Here is a 23586-nt window from a genome sequence, read left to right on the forward strand (position 1 = left end):
AAGATTAATTATACCGACTCGCATTGTATAATTACAAGTTGGAGTTACAACAACACCAGCCAAGAAGATCTTCGTCAAGCCTCCAAGTTTGGCGAAAAAATCATGAACAATAGCATGGAAGTATCCAATGCTACACGCCAACACTTCTGCCGACATGCAGATCAACTTTTCGAAGAACATCTTTGTCACTTTTGCGAAAGCAAAGATTCGGAGACAAAGGAGGGACCCCCCCTCTGAAGATGACAAATCGTCATCATCTTAAAGAAAGATATTTCATGTGTCAAATGGCCCCCGCCACTCAAAATAATAATGCCTTTCTTCATTATTAGAAGCTTTCTAGCTGTCCACAATAATGTAATCTTTAGTGGATAAAAACGTCATGCCTGACATAATAGGCAAAGATCAGACCCTCTCAATGTATCTATAAATTGAGAGTTATATTTTGTTTTAGGGGCATCGCAATAACGAGTGCAAGAAAATACACTCTCTATCTATTAAATTTTCAGTTCAATGTCTAGTGAGTAATTCCTCCCTTAGAAGGGAGAAAATATAAAATATTGTAAGAGTTTTCCCTTTTTGGGAACTCTTTTATTAATAAATCTTTGTTTTGTTATTTTTGAGTGTTCATACAAATTAGAGTCATGAAACTTGTAAGTGACAGAGTGTCAGGTCGATGATGATTAACAGTACCACATACACGATGCCAACAGGGAAAGCAACCACACAGACCAAAGAACGACACAGGCTGGCTTGAATAGTTTCTATCTATGTAAGTATAAGACTCACTACATTACAATTACACATTTATTGATACAAGAGTCTTCTTTTCACAATTTTTATATTTATACAAGAAATTTATGGTTTTAACAAAGAAGAGAATAAATATAAAAATTGTGAAAAGAAAACTCTTGTATCAATAAATGTGTAATTGTAATGTAGTGAGTCTTATACTTACATAAATAGAAACTATTCAAGCCAGCCTGTGTCGTTCTTTGGTCTGTGTGGTTGCTTTCCCTGTTGGCATCGTGCCTGTGGTACTGTTAATCATCGTCAACCTGACACTCTGTCACTTACAAGTTTCATGACTCTAATTTGTATGAACACTCAAAAATAACAAAACAAAGATTTATTGATAAAAGAGTTCCCAAAAAGGGAAAACTCTTACAATATTTTACATTTTCTCCCTTCTAAGGGAAGAATTACTCACTAGACATTGAACTGAAATTTTACTAGATAGAGAGTGTATTTTCTTGCACTCGTTATTGCGATGTCCCTAAAACAAAACATAACTCTAAATTTATAGATACATTGAGAGGGTCTGATCTTTGCCTATTATGTCAGGCATGACGTTTTTATCCACTAAAGATTACATTATTGTGGACAGCTAGAAAGCTTCTAATAATGAAGAAATGCATTATTATTTTGAGTGGCGGGGACCATTTGACACGTGAAATATCTTTCTTTAAGATGATGATGATTTGTCATCTTCAGAGGGGGGTCCCTCCTTTGTCTCCGAATCTTTGCTTTCGCAAAAGTGACAAAGATGTTCTTCGAAAAGTTGATCTGCATGTCGGCAGAAGTGTTGGCATGTAGCATTGGATACTTCCATGCTATTGTTCATGAATTTTTCGCCAAACTTGGAGGCTTGACGAAGATCTTCTTGGATGGTGTTGTTGTAACTCCAGCTTGTAATTATACAATGCGAGTCGGTATAATTAATCTTCTTTTTTGAACCAAAGATAATCTCGATGATTTTATCTGATATTCTTCTTAAACCATTGATGCGATTGGGATGAAGAATCTCTGTGAAAGGTAGATCTTTATCTTCCATTGGTTGAGATTGTTCAATTTCTCTATTGGCTTTAGAAAGACCAATTTCCAGAAAGTGGTATGGAGAAAGAGTTGATTCTTGAATCCATTCTGGGAGTGAAGAGATGCATCTGATGTAGATCGGATTATCTTTTGCTTTAAGTACTTTCTTTCGAAAGTTCTTAATGGATTCTACCATGCTGCTTAGGAAGAATTTGAGTTCTTGAAGGTTGCAACTTGGGTAGATATTGTCGATTAGTCCAGCTTGAAAGGCTTGGTAGACTAATTTTGCATCTGCTCCTTCGAGGAAGTTGAACAGACTTTTTGTTTTCTTGTCCGTAGTGAAAAACTTTTCATGAACAAGGTCTTCTAGGCATGCAGCTCTTACTTTCTTCCAGATTGTTCTGAAATCTTCAAAAGAGATTTCAGGATAGTTAACCATTTGTTGAACGTCATTTGGAACGTCAAACCTTTGGTCTCTGTGGGCTTCTTTGACTTTTTGAATTTTTGGTCGAAGAAGTGGTTGGTTAGTCTTGCTTGTATCGTCTTGATAAGTGGCAAGGCTTAATCTTGCAGATGCTTCATTTCTGAATTTTTTGCAAGTAACTTTATCAACTTTACAGAAGGTTTCTGTAATTCCCCAGTCAGTATGAACACCGGCATGAGGTCCTTTGTAGATTACATAAAATCTATCAGCTTCTTTGTTAAGAGTTTTTTTGTAATCTGGTGTAAACTTCTGCACAGATTTGTTAATGGGTGACAAAGTTGTCATTTTACTGATTCCTTCAGTACAAGGATTGGGATCAACCAATAAGCTAGTTTTTCCATTAGGAAGATGAGTAGCTGTCTCCTTTATTATGCTTTTTAGCAAAGCATCAACTTTCAACGGATTTGTTGATTCTTTACCAGGTGTCGTTTGCACTGGAATAGTCTTTGTTTTTGAGCTTTCGCTTTCCAGTACATTGGTGACCGTTGTTACTTGTTCATACAAGTTGATTTTCTGCTTAATTGCAGATAGCTCTATGAGGAGCATTTGTTTCTTCATCCTCAAAATGTTGAGGTCTTCCATTTTTGTAAACTCAATTTTTGTTTACTTTTTTCTCTAATCTCCCCCTCTCTTTTTTGTAGGTGAAGTTTTTGTGAGGAAATATGTCATGAGGATCATATCCTTTTATAGGGCAAGAGAGGAGCAAGTGAGATCATGGATGATGTAAGGTATACCTGAAGTCACGGGTGAGGCAGTCTGCCAGTACATTTTTGTTTCCTGCGAGATGTTCAACAGTGAAAGTATATCGTGAAAACCACTCTTGCCAACATATTAGCCGGCCTAATTTGTTATCTCCTGCAATGTTAGTTCGGAGGAAATAAGTAAAATTTTTATTATCTGTACGAACCAGGAATTTTACTGTTGTTAAATATACAGAGAATTTTGTAATAACTCTTTTTACAGCGAGTAATTCTTTTTCATTGCTATGGTAGTTTTTCTCAGCTCCTTTGAAACTGCAAGAGGTGTACCTACAAATTTGTTCTTCGTTTTTGGGGTTTTTAGCTTTTAAAACACCTCCCCAAAATTCATCAGAAGCATAGTTTCAATAATTAAACTGTCTTCAATGTTTGGAAGATAAAGTTTTGGAAAATTGATTAAAACTTTCTTTATCTTTTTGATGTAGTCTGTATCAACACTTGACCAATTCCAAATGACATCTTTTTTTAATTTTGCCTGTAAAGGTTTTCTCATGGCTGCAAGTTTTTCAATATATGTTTCAGCATAAGTTAAAACACCAAGAAATCTTTATAGTTGCTTTTTGTCTTCTAAAACATTTGGAAAGTCATGTAAATGTTCAAGAATATGCTTTTGAGGACAATGAGTACCCTCATTTATTTCTAAACCCAAAAAAATGATTTTTGTTTTGAAAAGATGAGTTTTCTTTTTTGAAAGTATTATTCCATATTTTAAAATAGTTCTGAGAACCTGTGTGACATGAACATAATGTTCTTGTTTATTTTTGCTGAAGATCATGATGTCATCAACGTATACAGTGCAGAAACCTTCAAGGCCTCGAAGAGCGTTCTGCATGTGTCTTTGAAAAATACTAGGGGCTTGTTTAAGCCCAAAGGGTAGTACTTTCCATTGAAAGAGTCCATCAGGACATGTGAGGGCAGTGAGAAGCTGCGATTCTTCATCAAGTAGAACTTGCCAGAAACTTGACTTGCAGTCGAAACTTGAATAAATGTTTTTTCCTCGTAGAAGAGTCAAGAGTTCGTGCATATTGGGAAGATTATGTGAGTCTCCAATAGTTGCATCATTGATTGCTTTGTAGTTGACAACCATGCGCTTCTTTCCTCTTCTTTTCTCTGCTTCTTTATTGACAAGAAAGGCAGGAGACATATGAGGGGATTTTGATTCTATAATTAGTCTCATATCAAGTAATTCCTTGATTTGCTTGGAAAATTCTTCTCTATCTTGTAGAGAGTAAACCATAGCTTTTTCTCTAATAACCGTTTTGGGATCAATAAGCTTAATTGAAGCTTTCACCCATCCTTTGGTTTTATTTGGATCAATAGGATTTTCAGAACAAACTTTTTCAAGAAGATCCTCGATCTGTTTGAACCTGGTAGTTTGAATAGAAATAATCCTTTCTTTATTAATCCCTTCATGGGTTATATTAGTACCTGGAATTTGTTTTTCTTTAGAACATTTTTCTTGAGTTTCAAGAAAACCTGGTTTTCCTTTGCTATAGGCCTCTGTAACATTTTTATAATTACCATATCATTATTAAGATGAAAGGCAATTCTATTTATCCATTGTATGAATGGTCCATAGACTTGACAGAAGTTGTTACCAATTATGATATCAATTCCTGAATTTTATTGGTAAATAGTGGGAATGTTGAAATGTTCTCCTGAAAGTTCGAGATTAATATTTCTACAAACTTTATTAATTTTTATGGTTTCACCATTTGCAATAGTGGCACTAATTTCTTTGGGAGCATTTTCCCAGAGTTCATCCGGAATGATGAATTTGCTTGCAAGACATAAAGATGCACCTATGTCTACAAAACAATGTACACTAAATTTTTTATATCCTTTAAAGTTAAGGAAGGCAGAAACATAAATAGAGTTTAGATTAGTAAGATTCATGATAAGGGAATCATCAATCTTCTGGACGTTTGCACAAAAATGGTTAATCTCCTCCTCCCTGAAAAGTGGGGTCTATATGGGACTAGTCTGAGTCATCCGTTGTTGATTCGTATTCTTCAGTGTCTGATGAAAATTCTATCTCAACATGATATATAAAAACATGTTGTATACCATCATACTCTTCTTCAAGAGCTTCATAGCCTCCATTGTTAGCGGTTTGTAAAACCTTGACTTTGTCAGGGTATTTTTTTTCTATTTGGACATTCGTTGGCGTAGTGTCCTTCTTCATTGCAGATCCAACACCTACATTTTTTCTTTCCTTGCGGACATGAAGTAGTCTTCTTAGGTGTTTCTTTTGAAGGTTTTTTGAAGTATTTTCTTGGTGAAAATTTTCTTCTTTTCTTTTTCCAAAAAGATTTGTATTTCTTTTTGTTTTTACACTTTTTCTTAGTATAATTTTTCTTTCCAATATCAAAGTTTTTGAAATCAGAGAGAATGCTACAACAATCTTTGCTTATTGTTTTAAGCTTTTGTTGTTTATATCTGTCGTGACAGATTCTATCAATTTCCTCTTTTGCAATTTTCGTTGCATAAGAAAGACTAGTTTGCTGAATTTCTCCAGTAGCTTCTTTTTTCCATCTGTCGGTACAGGTTTCTCCAATAATTGGGATTTTCATGAGATAAGCAGATATCCATTGCGCATATTCACTTCTCTGTGGAATATCATACATATATGATTCATACATACATGTGTATTTGTCGAGAAGACTAATATCATGTAATTGGAGTTTTGTCATTGAAACTCTTGCTATGTCAACCTTCTTATTAATGGTGAAGTCTTTATTAGAAATATAATCAAGACCTAAGAAAGTAGTGTATATGACATTTATGAGATTATCAAAAAGATCTGAACCATGTACTTCTTTATTCCAATTATTGTTTCTTAGGAATTTTTCCACAATTCCATCAGTTTTGTGTTCTAAAAGTAGTAGAACATTTTTTGCTTTTTCAAATTCATATGGATTTGTCTGTAAGATTAGTGAAATCTCAGTAACCCATTTTTCTACAACTCTTTCTATGAGATTTAAATTTTGGATACAATCAATATTGAGTACATTGATCGTATTGGGTCCTTGACCACTATTTGGAATACCATTGTGGACATGCATTTTGAACTCATATTTATTTTTATTGCCTCTTCTTGTGGCTGTATAAGAAGATTCTGCTTCATCATCTTCCATATCCGAATATTCGAACTTAACAGTCTTTGTATTTGTTTTAAAATTATCTTCTTGTTCTGATTCAGTGTCAGGTTCATTTATTTTAGTCATTCTAAAATATTGATCAAAAAGTTTGGGTTCTTTTTTATACAATTCTTCACATTCTTCAGTTTCTAAAGATAAAAGTTGAATAAGCTTTTGGTCAGCTTTATCATAATCTTCATATTGAAGGTTAAAGAAATATTTCTCGAGTCGCTCAGAGATTGTTTCTTTCATTTTTATTCTTTCCTAAAAATGTCAATTTTCTGGGAATCTTTTGAGCTTCCTAAGTCAGGGTTTCCAACACTAGGATTGGGAGGTGAGTATTTCTTAAGACCTGAATATTTTCCAGGCTTGGTTTTTTGTTCTATGATGGAGATATTCTTGATGTGCTCAAGTATGTCTTTATTACATGGGCAAGAGTCAATCTTTTCAAATAACTCCTTAGTAATGTCTGCAATAATTTTTGCAGATGCTACTTCCAACTGGGTAATGGTTACGTATTTATTGACTTTTAAGTCCAAGTTTATAATCAGCCCATCTATTTTTTCATTAAGGAGGTTGATTGATCTATTGAGCTCGAGTATCGAGGTCATCCTATTAGTTGTTTTAACTGATCATGTATATTAGTGATCTTAATTTAGGTTTCCTTAAGAGTGCCCTCAATATTTGCCTTTTTGGCGAGTTCTTCAACAAATTGGTTGTTTTTTAAAGAGCTTTCTAAAAGAATAGAATGTTTATCAATAGACTGGGTTAACTTGATAGTTAATTTATTTTGTCCTTCAATAACTTCGAAGAATTTTTCAAAATCATTTTTATCAAGATTGTTTTTAACCATAAAGGCTAAATCGTTTTTAAATTGGTTAAAAGGTATTTTATTTTTTGAAATATCTATAGAAATATCTTTTGAAATACCAAGATAATGGCTTATTTTTGAAGTTTTTAAGAGACATCTTGCAATGATCTAGTTGAGATTATTGCAATGAATTACAATTGTTTGAATAGCAGCTTTTCCAGAAGTAGAGAAAACGTATTCTTTCTTTTCAGTATTATCATCAAGAGTTTTAATTTTGACTGTTTTACCTTTTTTATAGAAATGAGGAAAATCAATTTTATTACTCATTTATAATGTCAGTGATTTGTTTGATATTCTGGCGTAGACTATCAATTTTTAAAGACATGTTTCTTATTAAGTTATTATCTTTTCTCTCCGAGCTTTCTCCTATGTGGAGTGAATCCATAGAAATTCTTGGTCTAAGAGTTTCTCCTAGAGCTTTTTTATTTCTAGCTATATTTAAAACCCAAGAGTTTTCTTGAGGATTTATGTCGCAGAATTGTTTATCTTTGACATGGCCTATTTCTGAAAAGACATCATCAAGTTCGATGTACTCGTCTTTCTTATAGTCTATGCTATGGTGACTGTTGGTCAGGGCATATCCTATGAGATATGTTATGGTGAATGGTTTATCACCTGGACTCATAAGGTCACTTCTTTCAAAGTGATGTATAAAAGATAAGGTTTTATCTATATTTGCATATTTTAAATCCAGAGCAAACTTTGGATAGACTGAAAACATAAACTTTTGGTAAGCAAGGTTTCCCTTTGCAGCACCTAAGATGCAGTCCTGTCTATCAGTAATTCTGTTGTCAATTAAGGCCATTTTTATAGGAGGATTTATTCCTGCTTGGAATTGGGATTTTATCAAAAATTTTACAGCTTCGATATGGACCATTCTAATTTTTGATCTAATCTCAACTGGAATACTTTTTAAGTTATTGTGTATTTGTTCCTTAGTTAAAAGGGGTAGAAAGACAACTCCTATTGTATCTTTTATGTCTACGGACATTTCTTTAGTACTAACAAAGTAGAAGATTTCATTTTTCCTTTTAAGAGGATTTAGAATACTAAGTTTAGAAGGAACATTTTTGAAAATGTTTTCTTTCTTTATTTTTAAATCTATTTTCTTAAGTCGAGAGAGAAGGTCTTGTTTTATTAAAAGATTTGCATGAAAACCGTCTTCATCTTCAACATAAGTTAAGATTTGTTTTTCTTCTGAATTATTTTCTTCAGGGTTGTTGAAAATTTCTTTATTCATTTTAAGAATTGTTAACAAGTTAAAATCATTTTTCTGAGTTCTGAAACTAAGTTTTTATTTCTATCAAGCTGTTCTTGATGTACTTTTTGGTTATGCAGGAGATACTTACATATACTAACCAAGTTTGGTATATATTCGTGAGTATGTTTATTTTGTGCTTGTAGAATTCTGAAATTTATATGCACTAAGTCTTTTTTATTATTGAAAAGTATTTCTTTATGTTGAGAAATTTCAATCTCTTTATTATGAATTCTTTCGAAAATTACATTATAATAAATATGGCATTACATTATAATAAAACACTTTACAGTGTAATTTTCTTGAGGATTTATGTCGCAGAATTGTTTATCTTTGACATGGCCTATTTCTGAAAAGACATCATCAAGTTCGATGTACTCGTCTTTCTTATAGTCTATGCTATGGTGACTGTTGGTCAGGGCATATCCTATGAGATATGTTATGGTGAATGGTTTATCGCCTGGACTCATAAGGAGTCTTGTTTCCAATCAAGTATAGTTGCAAGTGTGTTTTAGTTTATCGTTTTCGAAATCGTATAAAATCATCTTCCCCAAAAAAATCCTATATTTTCTTATGTATAAAATAGTAGTCTTAAAACCCTAAGACTTCTGTGGTAAAAGCTTCGTTTAACATATCCAAAACAATAGTTGTTTAAAATCGAGAGGTGTAACTTGCGTACAGCTCTAAATAATAATTGTTATATTCTAAGTGAGTTGTTATAACCATACTAATATGACGGAGTGTCTGTCCTAACGTTCTTCAAGCGTCGGTTTCGTTTAAGACATTTGTCACCTTAGACTGGCAGGTCTAGCTATAGCGAAGGTGCGGGGTGTCAACCCCGTATAGATCTATACACAAATCCACTCTCCATCCAAGAGACTCTGGTAGTGTGAAGATGCGTTTAACTAAAATACTAACAGGTGTTTATGCAAAATCGTTGTAATCCATTATTTTTTACATAAATAACGATAGTTGTACTCGTTGACTAGATATTTCGTTTTCTTTTATTGAAAATAATCTCATTTGAATCATGTTTGTCAAAAATGACCCAATATTATCGATGTTGGCAAAAATGGTCCTTCATTTTATAAATTATCAAATAAGACTCATATTTGTCAAAATGTGTCACAAGTGGTTCAAAACTATGTGAATTGTTAAAAATGGCTCATTTCTTCTAAAATACTCGTTTAAGCAATTTTTGAAGCCAATCTTTATGAATTTTGTCATAATAATTTGTGACTTATACTTTGTAACATACTAGTTCTTGTTTCTGTACATAATTTGTGAAATATGGTTCAAACTCTTGAGGCTTGCTCAACATTTCGAGTTCTTGAACTAATTCATATGGAGTTTTTATAACTTTAACACACATAACTTAGCATACATGCATAACAAGCAAATATATCAAGATTTAAACAAGGCTTTGACTTGTATCCTCCCTTAAAAATAATAAAACTCAAAAATAGGGGTATGAAGCTCACATTGAGTTGGTTTATGGGATGATTGGAGTGATGGTGTGAAGATCTCAAACCTAAACTCTTGGATGAGAGGATGAACTTCCTTGGAGGTGATTTTATCCAAAGATTATAGTAAGCTTGAAGAATTAACCCCTTTTGAAAAATGACAAGGGATGGTGGGGCTTTTTGGAATGAAATCATCCACATATAGGGAGTATGAAATTTTGATGTGATATTTACTTGGGAATTCGTTGGTTAATTTCATGGATATATGTTGAATATTAAAATGCATGGGAAAATGGGGAATAGCATCTAATTAACAAAGTCAACACTGTTATCCTTATCTTATTCACATCGTATGATTTAAAATAATAAATTTAGAAATCTTAAATATTATTTTATGTAAATATGTTTTAAATATTCAAACTTGGCATAAAATAGGAGTTTAAGAGGTCTAACTTATGGAAAATTCGAGTTTGGTGGGATTCCCGACGTCAAACTCTCTTAAAATGATGAAATGCTCCGAAATGGTCTAAATCCGGAGTGGAGTCATGAATCTGCAAGGGTCCGAAGTGGGTAAAGGGAGTTCCAGAGCCAATTCAGTGGTTTCCGGAGTGATTGGTGCTTCCGAGCAGATTTGGTTCCGGAGTGCCCTCTTTCGAGATGCGAAGGACTCCAGTGCGAGATGGCTCGCTGGTTGATCCTTCCGGAGTGGTGCGAAGTTTTCCGAAGTCGACAATTCCGGATCAGCAGATGTCTGGAGCGAGATTGTCCGGGTGGGAGGGTCCAAAATTGTGAGATTGTTCGGTTCCTTTAGGAGTTCCAAAGTGACTTAAGAGGTTCCGAATCAGGAGGTTCTGAACTAAGAAGAGAGGTTCTGAGAATGAATAGTGTATTCCAGAATAGGCTTGTTCTTTCGAGTTTTCTCCTTTCGTTTTGAGTTGGTTTCGATTAAGGAAGATATATAGAGAGATTTGAGATACATAGAGGGATTTAGGAGAGATTTGAGATACATAGAGAGATTTGGGAGAGATTTGAGATACATGGAGAGATTTGAGAAAGATTTGAGATACATATATGCTTTGCACTATAACAATAAATGGCTCATTAGGAACCATAATGTAAACTTTAACGTGTTAGCACAAGTCTTACAATAGTTGATGTTTACATGAGGACGGAATTTCCTAGCTAAAAATGCTAGCTGTGACAAATCCAGGTCCCCGTTTTGTATTCCAACGAACCTTCACTATCGGGATACGACTTTGTTTGGTTCTCTTTATTTCCCTGTCTAGGGTCTCTACGGGTTCTTCCACAAAGTTGAGGATTTCGTTTACCTCGATCTCGTCGAGTGGGATAACAAGAGTCTCATCGGATAAGCACTTTTTCAAGTTAGAGACGTGGAAGGTTGGGTGTATGTTATTTAGTTCTTGTGGTAGTCGGAGTTTGTAAGCTACTGGACCAATTCAAGCAAGAATCTTGAATGGTCCTATGTACCTTGGGTTCAGCTTGCCACACTTTCCAAAGTGTATCATGCCCTTCCAGGGTGAGACCTTCAACAAGACACGGTCACCAACCTGGAATTCCAAAAGTTTTCTCCTTTTGTTAGCGTAACTTTTCTGTCTATCTCTGGAAGCTTTAAGTAGCTCACAAATTTGTACGATTTTCTCCGTAGTTTCACGAATAATTTTCGGACCAGTGAGAGTATTGTCTGGAACTTAACCTCTAACTAGTTGTGTATCACCCACTTCAGCCCAACACAGTGGTGATCTGCACTTGCGGTCATAGAGGGCTTCGAATGGAGCAGCCTTTATGCTAGTGTGATAACAGTTGTTGTAAGAGAATTCGACAAGGGGTAAATGAGTATCACATGCCTTCTCAAAGTCTATCACGCAGGCTCGCAACATATCTTCTAGAGTTTGAATCGTCTCCTCACTTTGTCCGTCGGTTTGTGGATGGTAGGTTGTACTCATGTCCAGCCTAGTTCCTAAATATTTTTGTAAAGACTGCTAGAAACAAGAGGTGAATCTGCTATCTCGGTCTGAAATAATAGATATTGGCACACCATGCAGTCTAACAATCTCTTTGAGGTAAGTTCGTGTTAGCTTCTCCATCTTGTCAGTTTCTTTTATTGGTAAGAAGTGTGCGGATTTTGTCAATCTATCACAGATTACCCAAATAGTATCATAACCACCCGATGTCTTGGGTAACTTAGTTATGAAATCCATCATAATCTGCTCCTACTTCCATTCAGGGATTTCAGGTGGTTGCAATAAACCTGAAGGCTTCTGGTACTCTACCTTGACTTTGTCACAAGTAAAGCACTTACACACAAAGGTAGCAATTTCGGCTTTCATGCTAGGCCACCAATACAGTTTCTTGATGTCCAGATACATATTGTCTGAACCTAGATGAACGGAGTATCGGGTTTTGTGTGCTTCATTCATAACCACGTCTCTGAAACCACCAAACTTTGGTGTCCAGATCCGGTTCATGAAACAATAGACTCCATCATCCCTGATTTCAAAGTTCGTATCCATTCCTCTTAAGGTTTCACCTGTCACGTTTTCGAGTTTCAAGGCCTCGAGTTGAGCCTCTTTGATCTATGTGGACAGATGTGAATGGATTGTCATGGTCAACGACTTTACTCGACGTCTCAAGTATTCTTTTTCTGCTAAGGGCGTCAGCTACTACATTGGCTTTACCAGGGCGATAACGAATCTCACATTCGTAATCGTTCAGTAGCTCCACCCACCGTTGGTGTCTCATGTTCAGCTTTTTCTGGTCAAAGATATGTTGAAGACTTTTATGGTTCGTCAATATTGTTCATTTTGAGCCATATAAATAATGTCTCTAGATCTTCAAAGCAAATACCACTGCTCCCAGTTCAAGGTCATGTGTTGTATAGTTGACCTCATGTGTCTTTAGCTGTCTCGAGGTGTATGATATAACCTTTCCTCTTTGCATACGAACACATCCAAACTCTTGATTAGAAGCATCACAGTACACTACGAAGTCCTCTGTCCCTTCAGGAAGAGACAAGATCGGTGTAACACACAGAGCTCGTTTCAGCGTTTGGAACGATGTTTCTTGTTTCTCTCTCCCAGCTAAAAGTTACACCCTTTTGCGTTACGGTGGTAAGTGGTTTAGCAAATCGGGAGAAATTCTGGATGAATCTACGATAGTAGCCAGCAAGACCTAAGAATTGACGGATTTCTGTAGCTGTTTTAGGTGCTAACCCGTTCTCAATTGCCTTAATTTTAGAAGGGTCCACGTGTATTCCCTCTTGACTGACCACGTGGCCCAGGAAATCTACCTTCCTAATCCAAAATTCACATTTTGAGAACTTCACATAAAGTTTCTCTGTTCTCAGAGTTTGCAATACTTGACGAAGATGTTGGTCATGTTCTTCTTCGCTTCTTGAGTAGATAAGGATGTCGTCAATGAAGATTATGACCAATTTGTCCAGGTACGGACGACACACTCTGTTCATTAAGTCCATGAACACAACAGGTTCAATCGTCAATCTGAAAGTCATCACTACAAACTCGTAATGACCATAACGAGTTCTAAACGTTGTTTTGGGAATATCTTCCTCCAAAATCTGTAATTGGTGATACCCGAATCTCAAGTCTATTTTCGAGAAGTAGCTCGCACCTTGAAGTTGGTCGAACGGATCGTCAATGCGAGGTAGAGGATATCGATTCTTGATGGTAAGCTTATTCAGCTCGCGGTAGTCTATACACATACGGAATAATCCATCCTTCTTCTTTACAAACAAGACTGGTGCTCCTCATGGTGAGAAGCTTGGTCTTATGAAACCCTTGCCAAGGAGTTCGTTCAGCTGGCTGGATAATTCTTGTATTTCAGAAGGTGCAAGACGATAGGGGGATTTGGCTACAAGGGTAGCCCCAGAGATTAAGTTGATTCTAAATTCGACTTGTCGTTCGGGAGGCACTCCTGGAAGATCGTCGGGAAATATGTCAGGAAAGTTGCAGACCTCAGGAATGCCCACTATGTCTTTCACTTCTTGATTTTTGTCTACCATGTGAGCTAATAAAGCACAGTACTCCTGGCGAAGGTACTTTTGTGCCTTGATGCAAGAAATGATCTAAAGGTTCGTTCCGGGTTTGTCGTCGTAGATTATAAGAGTTTCGTTAGTTGGCAAGTTCAGGCGAATGGCTCTTTCATAACATAGGATGTCGGCATGGTTAGAGCACAACCAATCAATACCAATAATGACGTCAAAACTTTTGATAGAGACTGACATAAGGTCTATTGGGAAAAAAAAGTTATTCAAGATAAGGGTACATTCTATGTATATATCGTTAGTGTATTCGGATTTCCCGTTAGCCATTTCTACTATGAAGGTTTCATTTAGGGGTTAGGAGTTTTGATTTAATAGGTGTTTGAAATTATGGCTCACGAAGCTCTTCTCAGCACCACTATCAAATAGAATGCATGCATAAGTATTGTTGAGAAGAAACGTACCCGTGACCACCGCAGGGTCTGCCACAGCTTCTTCGTGACCCATTGCCAGAATCCTCTCAACTCTTCCAGCATTTCCAGCTTTCGTACAATCTCTTTTGAAATGCCTAACATCACCGCATCCATAACACGCTTGACCTACTCCAGCAGCGGCAGGTGCTTGGTTAATCAATTGGGGTGGTGATTTACATAATCGAGCAATATGCCCTTTTCTGTTGCAGTTATGACACTGCATTTCCTGGCAATTTCCGTTGTGGTGGAAATTGCACCTATTGCATTTGGGGAGATTACCAACATAGGGCTTAGCAAGTGTAGGGTTAGCAGGAACAGCAGCAGGTATAGTAGCAGCATGGACTGCCACTAACTTTTTCTTTTTCGAGGGTTCCTGAGAAGATTTGCCTTTCCTTTTATTCCAGGCTTTCTTCTTCTTGTTGTTGTTATTGTTGTTGTTGTTGTTTCCCTTGGGTTGTTCTGGGGCAGCGACCATTAAGTTTTGACAGGCTCCATGGTCAATAAGGGACTGTGCCAACTCTTTGGCACTGTCAACGGTAACAGGCCTGGAAACAATAACACTTCCCTGAATCTGGGGTGACAGCCCCCAGATGTACCTTTCAATCTTTTGCTCTCCAGAGCAACCATTTCTGGACATAGGATCGCTAAGTCGCATAATCTATTTGTGTAGGTTGTTATGTCTGAACCAACCATAGTAAGACCCTAGAGCTCTTACTCGAGCTTCTGAATTTCACCCCGCGGGCAGTATTCCCGCATCAGCATTGTTTTCAAGTTCTCCCAACTTATAGAGTTAGCCACCACTAAGGTTAGTGACTTAACATGGCTGTTCCACCATGTTAGGGCTCTATCAGCAAAGGTACAGACAGCGAATTTGACTTTGTTACCCCTCCGGGCAGGAGCAGATCTCAAAGACTGGCTCTGTTTTGTCAATCCATTGCCTTAACGCCATAACTCCTCCAATCCCGTTAAAGGTCCTGGGTTTGGCGTTCGAGAAATCCTTGTAGGTACACTCCCGATGGTGCCCGTGACTATCACCCTGATTGGAAGGGTGTGCTCCACTCCCCGATCCACTTGCGATAGTGGTGGTTATATGGGACATAGGAGCTTCGACCGCTGCTGTGACCGCCGCCTAAAACATGGCAGCATCGAATTGAGGAGGTGGTGGCGGAGGTGGTGTCGCTTCATTGACATGGGCACGCCTTGGGTTTCTCCAAGGAGGCATCTTTCACCTTAAGAAGTATAAGATGAAAAGATATTCAGATATCAAGAATGAACATGAGTATGATATATCTGAACTAAAACACTTAGTTCAATATGAATCTTGTAAGGAATTGGAAATAGAAGTCTACTACAGGTACAACTTGCACCAGGATAATATGAATTTGAGTGGTTATTTTTCAAAGAGTATGAAAATGCATGTCGATTGTATTGGTATATTAAGTACATAGAGTTTGGAAAACTTGACCTTAAACGAGTCTGCAATATACCATAATACTGGGAAAACATCGACATTAAACCGACCTACCGAAAATGAAATTTCCGTGGTCGTACTGAAAATCATGAAAAATAACGCTAGAACATATATGAATACTTAGACTATAACCAAAAGAGTACGTAGTGAACGAGTAGAGTATAATCTACTTCCTACTAGGTTTGGCCCTGGATTTGGCTAGCTGACTTTCTATTTCGCACATACATCTTTCTTGTGTTATTTGTCGTTCTCGCAGTTCTCTAACTTCGGCTTGGGATGCCGCCAATTCTCTCAGCAAGAAATTAGTATGATCCCTTGTCGCATAATGATTGTCTTCTAATTAACGAATGCGAACGGTGTTGACTCCAGTAGCAGCTTCAACCTGTATGACTTGGTCGATAGCAACTCTTCCTTGTTCATCGTTACGCGCCACACGACAAACTAACATCGGGAGGGTTCTATCTGCTGAGCCTCTTGTGTCCAGATTGTAAAAGCTTCGGTCTCCTTGGTAAGGATGGTTCTGACCCTGCTCATTACTCCGCCTGTCTAAGTTTACAGCCCACAGAGGCGTCGAGCCTTGGAAGTTTTGTTGTGGATTGGGATTCTAGGCAAGTGGTGGTAAATTATATGTTTCTGACTCCGAATCAGTATCTTCACGAAATTTTTCTGCAAAATCATCATCTAAGGGGATTTCATGATTCTCTTATGGCTCATCATCGAGCCATCCTCCATTTCCCTGATTGGGATAATACGGGTCTCCGGGTAGATGGAATTCAGCCATTGTTATCTAACCAAGAATAGGGATATAAGAGATATAGAATATAATTAATAACAATAGATTTGCAAATACAAGTTTCTATGAGAGAAACTTACAGTTAACAGATAACGAGTTTTGTATGACATGTTTTGTATTGGGTACCTTTATAACTACATAGTGTATACTAATTATATATAACTTGGATATAATAGACCTTCGATTAAATGATCATGCTCTAAGTCCACAACCAAACAAGGAAAACAAGAAATAAAGCTAGATCACATATTCTAAGTCTATAAAACTTAAATTATATATAACTGTAATATACACTTAATATTTATAGCTCTACCAATAACGGTTCTTTTGTTTACACATATTTGTTCTTAGTATATAGTGCCTAAAATACTCCTATAGTATTTTAACTTTATGTTTTGATCTAGAGTTCTTCTACATATGTATAGTTGGTAAGTTTTAGACATGCGAAACACTACTATCACTCCCAAACACATGTTGGTCATATCTCAAACCAATATAGTTGATCGGGCTATATTGATCCCAAATATGATTACATAACTGCCCAGGTTTGACTGTAGTGTCCAACATCCAAATACTTTTGAGTTGTTATGACTGTGATATTGTGCTTGTAAATATGAGTGTTAGTATACTTCTTGTAAAAATACTTAAATTTTAAAAGTATACTTGTAGTCAGAGCACTTATCCCGAATGTATTTATAGTTTGTATATCTTTTATGAATTGATATACTGAGTTCACTATAAACAATGCTCTGAAATCAATCTGTCACACCCCCAAACCAGACGACGAAAAAGTCTGGGGGTGGATGACTTCATTTGTAGTATCACAACACATGCATTATAGTAATCAAAGTACAAACAACCACTACATTAATAAGTATAAGTTTTTACACGTGTTCAATCATTGTATATTGACACCAAAAATAGTTATAACAAAAGATAGAAGACACGACTCAAAACAACTCCATTTTCTTAAAAGCTCAGGGAGTAACTGTCTACTAATTCTCTGTCTACTAATTCCCTGAGAATACATGTAATTTGAAAAGAGAGTATCAACATAAAGTTGAGTGAGTGCATAAGTATTTATGTTTGAAAGTATATTTTTTGTTTCTTGAATATGTAACTGTTCCAAAAAATCCTATATTTACTGTTGTATAAGAAAAGTAGTTTTAATCACATAAAACCGTTATGTTTGTAAACCAGTGTTCTGTATTTGTATTCTTTTGTATAACCTGTAAAAGTGAGTGTGCCTGGCTTCACCAGCGATTAATGTAAACTAAGATGTAATACTGTAAAACTGTATTTTAGTAAACTGGTACTTTGAAAATGTACTCATGTTTAGTTAATTATATACCAACCGTATTGTTAATATCTTTTTAATGAATTATTATAACCATACCGAGACCAGATGGCCTGAAACAACGCTTTGAAGGCGTCAAAAACTGCTGATAACAACTGTCACTCGTAGGCGTGTATGACCGGCTGTAGCTAGCAGTCTGAGTGCAGGGTTGCCAATCCCAATATAGATCTATACACACTTGTTTCAATCCCCGACTGGAGATTCTGGTTATAATGTCAAGACTTTAACTATGTTGTTTAAATGAATTAAACAACCTGAATCTATTGACTCATAAAAAGTATATAGACCTCACGTGTGTAATAGAAGTGAAAACTCAATCATTCTGAAATAAATGATTGATAGTATGCTACTGAATTAGTATTCTTAACATGTATTTGAAAAATGTATACCCTTGATTAGTTTTAAATCAAACCATTGTTCTTGTAAAATGGGATACTCTAGTATACTTGGTTTGTGAATTAATGTTTTATGAATCATAAAGTATACCTATTATAATTTATATGTACTTTCTGAATTGATACTAACTGTTCATGAATGCAACCCCTTGCTCGACATGTTACGAAGTGTATTGAAATTGAATGAAATAACTTTTATATTTATATACATATACAATATATATATATATATATATATATATATATATATATATATATATATATATATATATATATATATATATATATATATATATATAACTAAAATTTAAACGACAGTCGGACAAATAACCGATACTTCAAGCCCACATCCAAACAAGGAAAAGGAAATAAAATGAGTTATCCGTCCTAAGCCCATATATATATATATATATATATATATATATATATATATATATATATATATATATATATATATATATATATATATATATATATATATATATATATATATGATTTTTAGGAAAAAATATAAGTTTATAAAATCATTTCAAGAATTTAACATCTTGAAATACTTTTGGTGACTTGATGTCATTTTAACACAATATAATCATAGGAATGATTAGAAACTGGACTAATTTGTAAGTATAACCTACATATAGGAGTGTTAGAAGCTAAAATGGAGGCTGAATGGTGTTCACTACTAGGAGGGGTGTTCACGGCCCAAGAACATGAAGGGTTCATGGCCCTATGTTCTTGATGAATGAAGAACACTTGTTGATCCTAAGCAAGTTTCTAAGAAGATTTAAAGGTTTTCAGATGGGTGTTCTTCGCGTGTTCTTCGTGAAAACTAGTGAAATTAATGGATTTCAACCTAGTATAAGAAGATTGAAGGATGTTCTTGAAGTGATAATAAGATCAAGAAATGATACATGTTAGATGTTATGAAGAACTAGTGATTGATCCTTAATATGATGAGAAAGGATGAATTTAGTATTTTCTTAAGGAGATAGGTTGTTCTTGGCTGATGATACTTGAGAGAAAAAAGTTGGAATTTTGTTAGAAACTGTAGAAATGGGATAAAAGTCGGTTGAAATCTATATATATGTGAGGGTTCACGGTCCTAAGGGGTTCACGGCCGTGAACCTCGTTTGCGGCCCTAAGGCGGTTTGCGAGATTGCGGTCCGAAGCCGTTCACGGCCTCGTTCGCGTGTTCTTCGTGAAAACTAGTGAAATTAATGGATTTCAACCTAGTATAAGAAGATTGAAGGATGTTCTTGAAGTGATAATAAGATCAAGAAATGATACTTGTTAGATGTTATGAAGAACTAGTGATTGATACTTAATATGATGAGAAAGGATGAATTTAGTATTTTCTTAAGGAGAGAGGTTTTTGGCTGATGATACTTGAGAGAAAAAGGTTGGAATTCTGTTTGAAAGTGTAGAAATGGGCTAAAAGTCGGTTGAAGTCTATATATATATATATATATATATATATATATATATATATATATATATATATATATATATATATATATATATATGTGTGTGTGTGTGTGTGTGTGTGTGTGTGTGAGGGTTCACGGCCGTGAACCTCGTTTGCGGCCCTAAGGCGGTTTGCGAGATTGCGGTCTGAAGTCGTTCACGGTCCGAGGGTTTGCGGCCCTCGTTCATGACCGAAGTCTGATGTTCTCGGTTGCGAGGCTGCTGTCCGAAGGGAAAGAAAGAATGGTCTTCAGACTTCAAGATTTCACCTCTTAAACATATGACACTTATAAAACATTAATCCAATCCATTTAAGATAGAATAAGATTTAAGTTGACTTTTGTTGACCCACGTTTGACTTTGGTTGACTAAGGTTGACTTTACAAGAAGAAAATAATGGGATGTTACAACATGATTCTTGACTTTTTACGTATTTCCTTTTGATTTTTCATTAGGATCATGATGTGGATGTTGTTTGGGGGATATCATGTCAAATACTTGATTTTTTTTTTTGCTAAAGCAAGGACAACAATGGTTGTAATCGAATGGTTTAAACATGAGTACTCCTGCAATTCTTGATGTCAAATACGGGGTGGAGGTAATTAAATTTCACTTCATTAATTTTGGTTGTTTCAGCTAACATAATCAGGAAAAAAATCCAACATAACCTACCCATATTAACGGCTTTGAACTCGTCCCAAATGGAAGTACTAACCGGTAAATGGAAGATCCAAGAGTCATGGTTCCATCCCTAAGAAAGAAAAACATACATATATTTTACACGTTTGGCAAAAATATTAGTCTATTTTGATTTTCTTTTTCTTAGTGATATTGTGTTTGCTAATGGAACCTTATGTCTATCGTTTTTTTACCAGGTAAACATCGTGACAATGTTCAATAAAGGTTTCAAGATCTTGATGTCTAAAAGAAGCATTCCCTTTGAACACATATCTAACAAGCTTCATTTTCTTATCACCGACTAAAGCAGTGCAGGTTCTAACTTTGTATGTTCTCTCTCACCGACTTCAAGTACGCAAGGTTTAGTTTGTGTTTCGATATTTATAGTTTTAATTATGAATTTTAGGTATCATCAAAATGGATTTCTTTTTTTTTTTTTGTACAGGGGCTTAATATGGATCAGATTTCTTATCAAGGATCCTTTTGATTCGGGTCTTTATCCAAGGTGAGTCGCATTGTTGGTTAAAATTTTAGATATGATGATAACTTTCAGTTGATTACTGATTTTTGTTGACATTTTCAGATTTTAATGCACTTTTGAATGATAACTTTTAAGTAGTTATAGATCCAATGATAACTTTTAAATTTTAATCCACTTAGCATTCTACAAATATCTTACACGAGTTATCTTTTGGTTATTGTTACTAAAAACTTCATCAACATTTTTTACAGGTTAAGAATCTCAGGAAAGATGTTAATATTGTTGGTGTAGTATGTTGAGATCAGCCTCAACGGTATATTGTTTCTCCCTTTAACATTATCTTTGAAATTGGAACATTAAGCCTATTTAACCTTGAATTTTGTTGAAAGACGTGTGAAACTATGTGGTGGTCTATTGGTGAATACTGTTGAAACGTTGAAGAATTAACTCTCATGTATCATAACCCTGATGAAGGTAAAGACAAACCCATCTTTATGTCGTTTTTGTTTTCTTTGATTTTGATGATTATTTCTTTGTTTCACAATTTAACAAAGATATGATTTATGTTGTTACAGGTTCTATTCTAATATATTTAGGGTTTAAGACATGTGATTCCTTATATGTTGACCCAATATATGATGATATTGCAAGTAGGAGATGTCTAACTAAAATGAAAGACATGAAGGGAAGCAATTACAATTAGCTTATCATTATCATTATCATTATATACTTATAAAGCTTGCATTTTTTCTTGAACCACATTCATTTGAAACTCTCATGCATTTTTTATTTTCACCACATTCATTTGAAACTCTCATGACTTTTCAATTTATTTCTAATAATTATTATAAATTGGTTAATAAGGTTAAATAAATATAAAACCTAAAGTGTAATCATATATAAACTAAATTTCAATATTAAAAATCTATATTTTCTTCTACTTATAAAGTTTGTTTTTAACTTTTAAAATACTATAGTTAATTTAATAGGTCTAATATGTTGTATGTAAACCATTATCATTTTAAAGCTACAACTTTTGATCAATTTGTATAAAATACTTCAATTGTTAATTTAAATATAACCTTACAGGATCAACTTAAATATAAAATTTAGTTCAACTCAAACAACCCAAAGAATATTTTGTAAATAGTTAAAAGTGATAAATTATAGTGTCTTTCTAATAATGATTATAAATTATTTAATAAGTTTAAATAAGTATCAAACCTAAAGTATAATAAAAATAAACTAAATTTCAATATTAAAATAATATTTTTACTTCTACTTATAAAGTTATGTCTTTAAATTTTAACATATTATATTTAATTTATTAGATTTAATATGTTGTATGTAAACCATTATCGGTTTAAAGCTACAACTTTTGAACTGTATGGACAAAATACTTAAATTGTTAATTTAAATATAACATTACATGATCAACTTCAATATAAATTTTAGTTCCACCTAAAAAAACCTAAAGAATATTTTGTGAATAGTGAAAAATGATAAATTGTAGTGCTAAATACAAAAACTAAATTGTAATATCAATTCATTAAAATATTTCTTAAAGATATTTTTATAATCGTTAAAAATTTTGAAATAAGTAGCTTAAAATAACTTACAATAACAATAGTTAAAAATAACTCTATATAAATGATTATATTGTTATCTTTAAAATAAAAAAAAATTTATTTGATGTTTTAAATAATTACACTGATAGAAATTAAAACGTTAAACAAATAAATTTTAATAATGAATTAACAATAACAACTAGAAATAATATTAAACCATATATCATATTTAATTTTATTCATGAATAACCCGCAGGTAGAGGTCAATCAAAAGATTGTAATTATGCAGTTTTAATAGATGTATATATTATCATATAATTCAAAATAATCAATATACAATATCAACTTAGTATACGAATTATTATATCAAATTTAACAACATTATTGTTATATTTTAAAAAACATATATTTGTAAAGATTTCAACTATATAGATGCTTTTGCGCAACGCGCGGGCATTCGCCTAGTATGGGTATATGATGGTGTATGTTTTTAATTGTCATCTGGCTTTAGCCTTGAGTGTTATTGTAGATGATATTTATATAAGGATTACAAAACATGGTGGCATAACTAGAACATCAGGTGTAGGTGATTCAATACAAAAATCATCAGGTGTAGAACATTTGGTGTGCATACGCAAGTCAACAGAAGCAAGTTTCTATGTAAGGTGTTTTTTGAACTTATTTGTAGGATAATTACTATCTTTTCAGGATATCATGCCATTGTCTAAGATGTTTTTCTAAACTCTTATCTGTACAACAAGATATGGAGCAACCTCTTAAAAGTTAAAAAGTGACAATTATCTATTTGTTGTTCACAATCAAGTTCACTGAATCATGTAAACAGAAGAAGTCAAAGTGTAAGTGCCTTTGAATATTATAACCGAATTTGAGATCTATAAAGTTAAAAGTGACAATTACCGATTTTACAATTACCAAGTAAAATTAACTAATTTTTGTTTTTCATTCTCTTGCTTCTAATACTTTCTTTAGGAAATGGCTAAGAGGAACGAGGAGCACTCTGTTTAAAATGTATTGTGTTTTCCCCGATTAACTATTTCTTTTTCTAGATAATTCCATAGATAAGTAACGTGCTTCAAACAAA

This window comes from Lactuca sativa, chromosome 4, assembly GCF_002870075.4.
Source record: "Lactuca sativa cultivar Salinas chromosome 4, Lsat_Salinas_v11, whole genome shotgun sequence".
Lineage (NCBI taxonomy): Eukaryota > Viridiplantae > Streptophyta > Magnoliopsida > Asterales > Asteraceae > Lactuca > Lactuca sativa.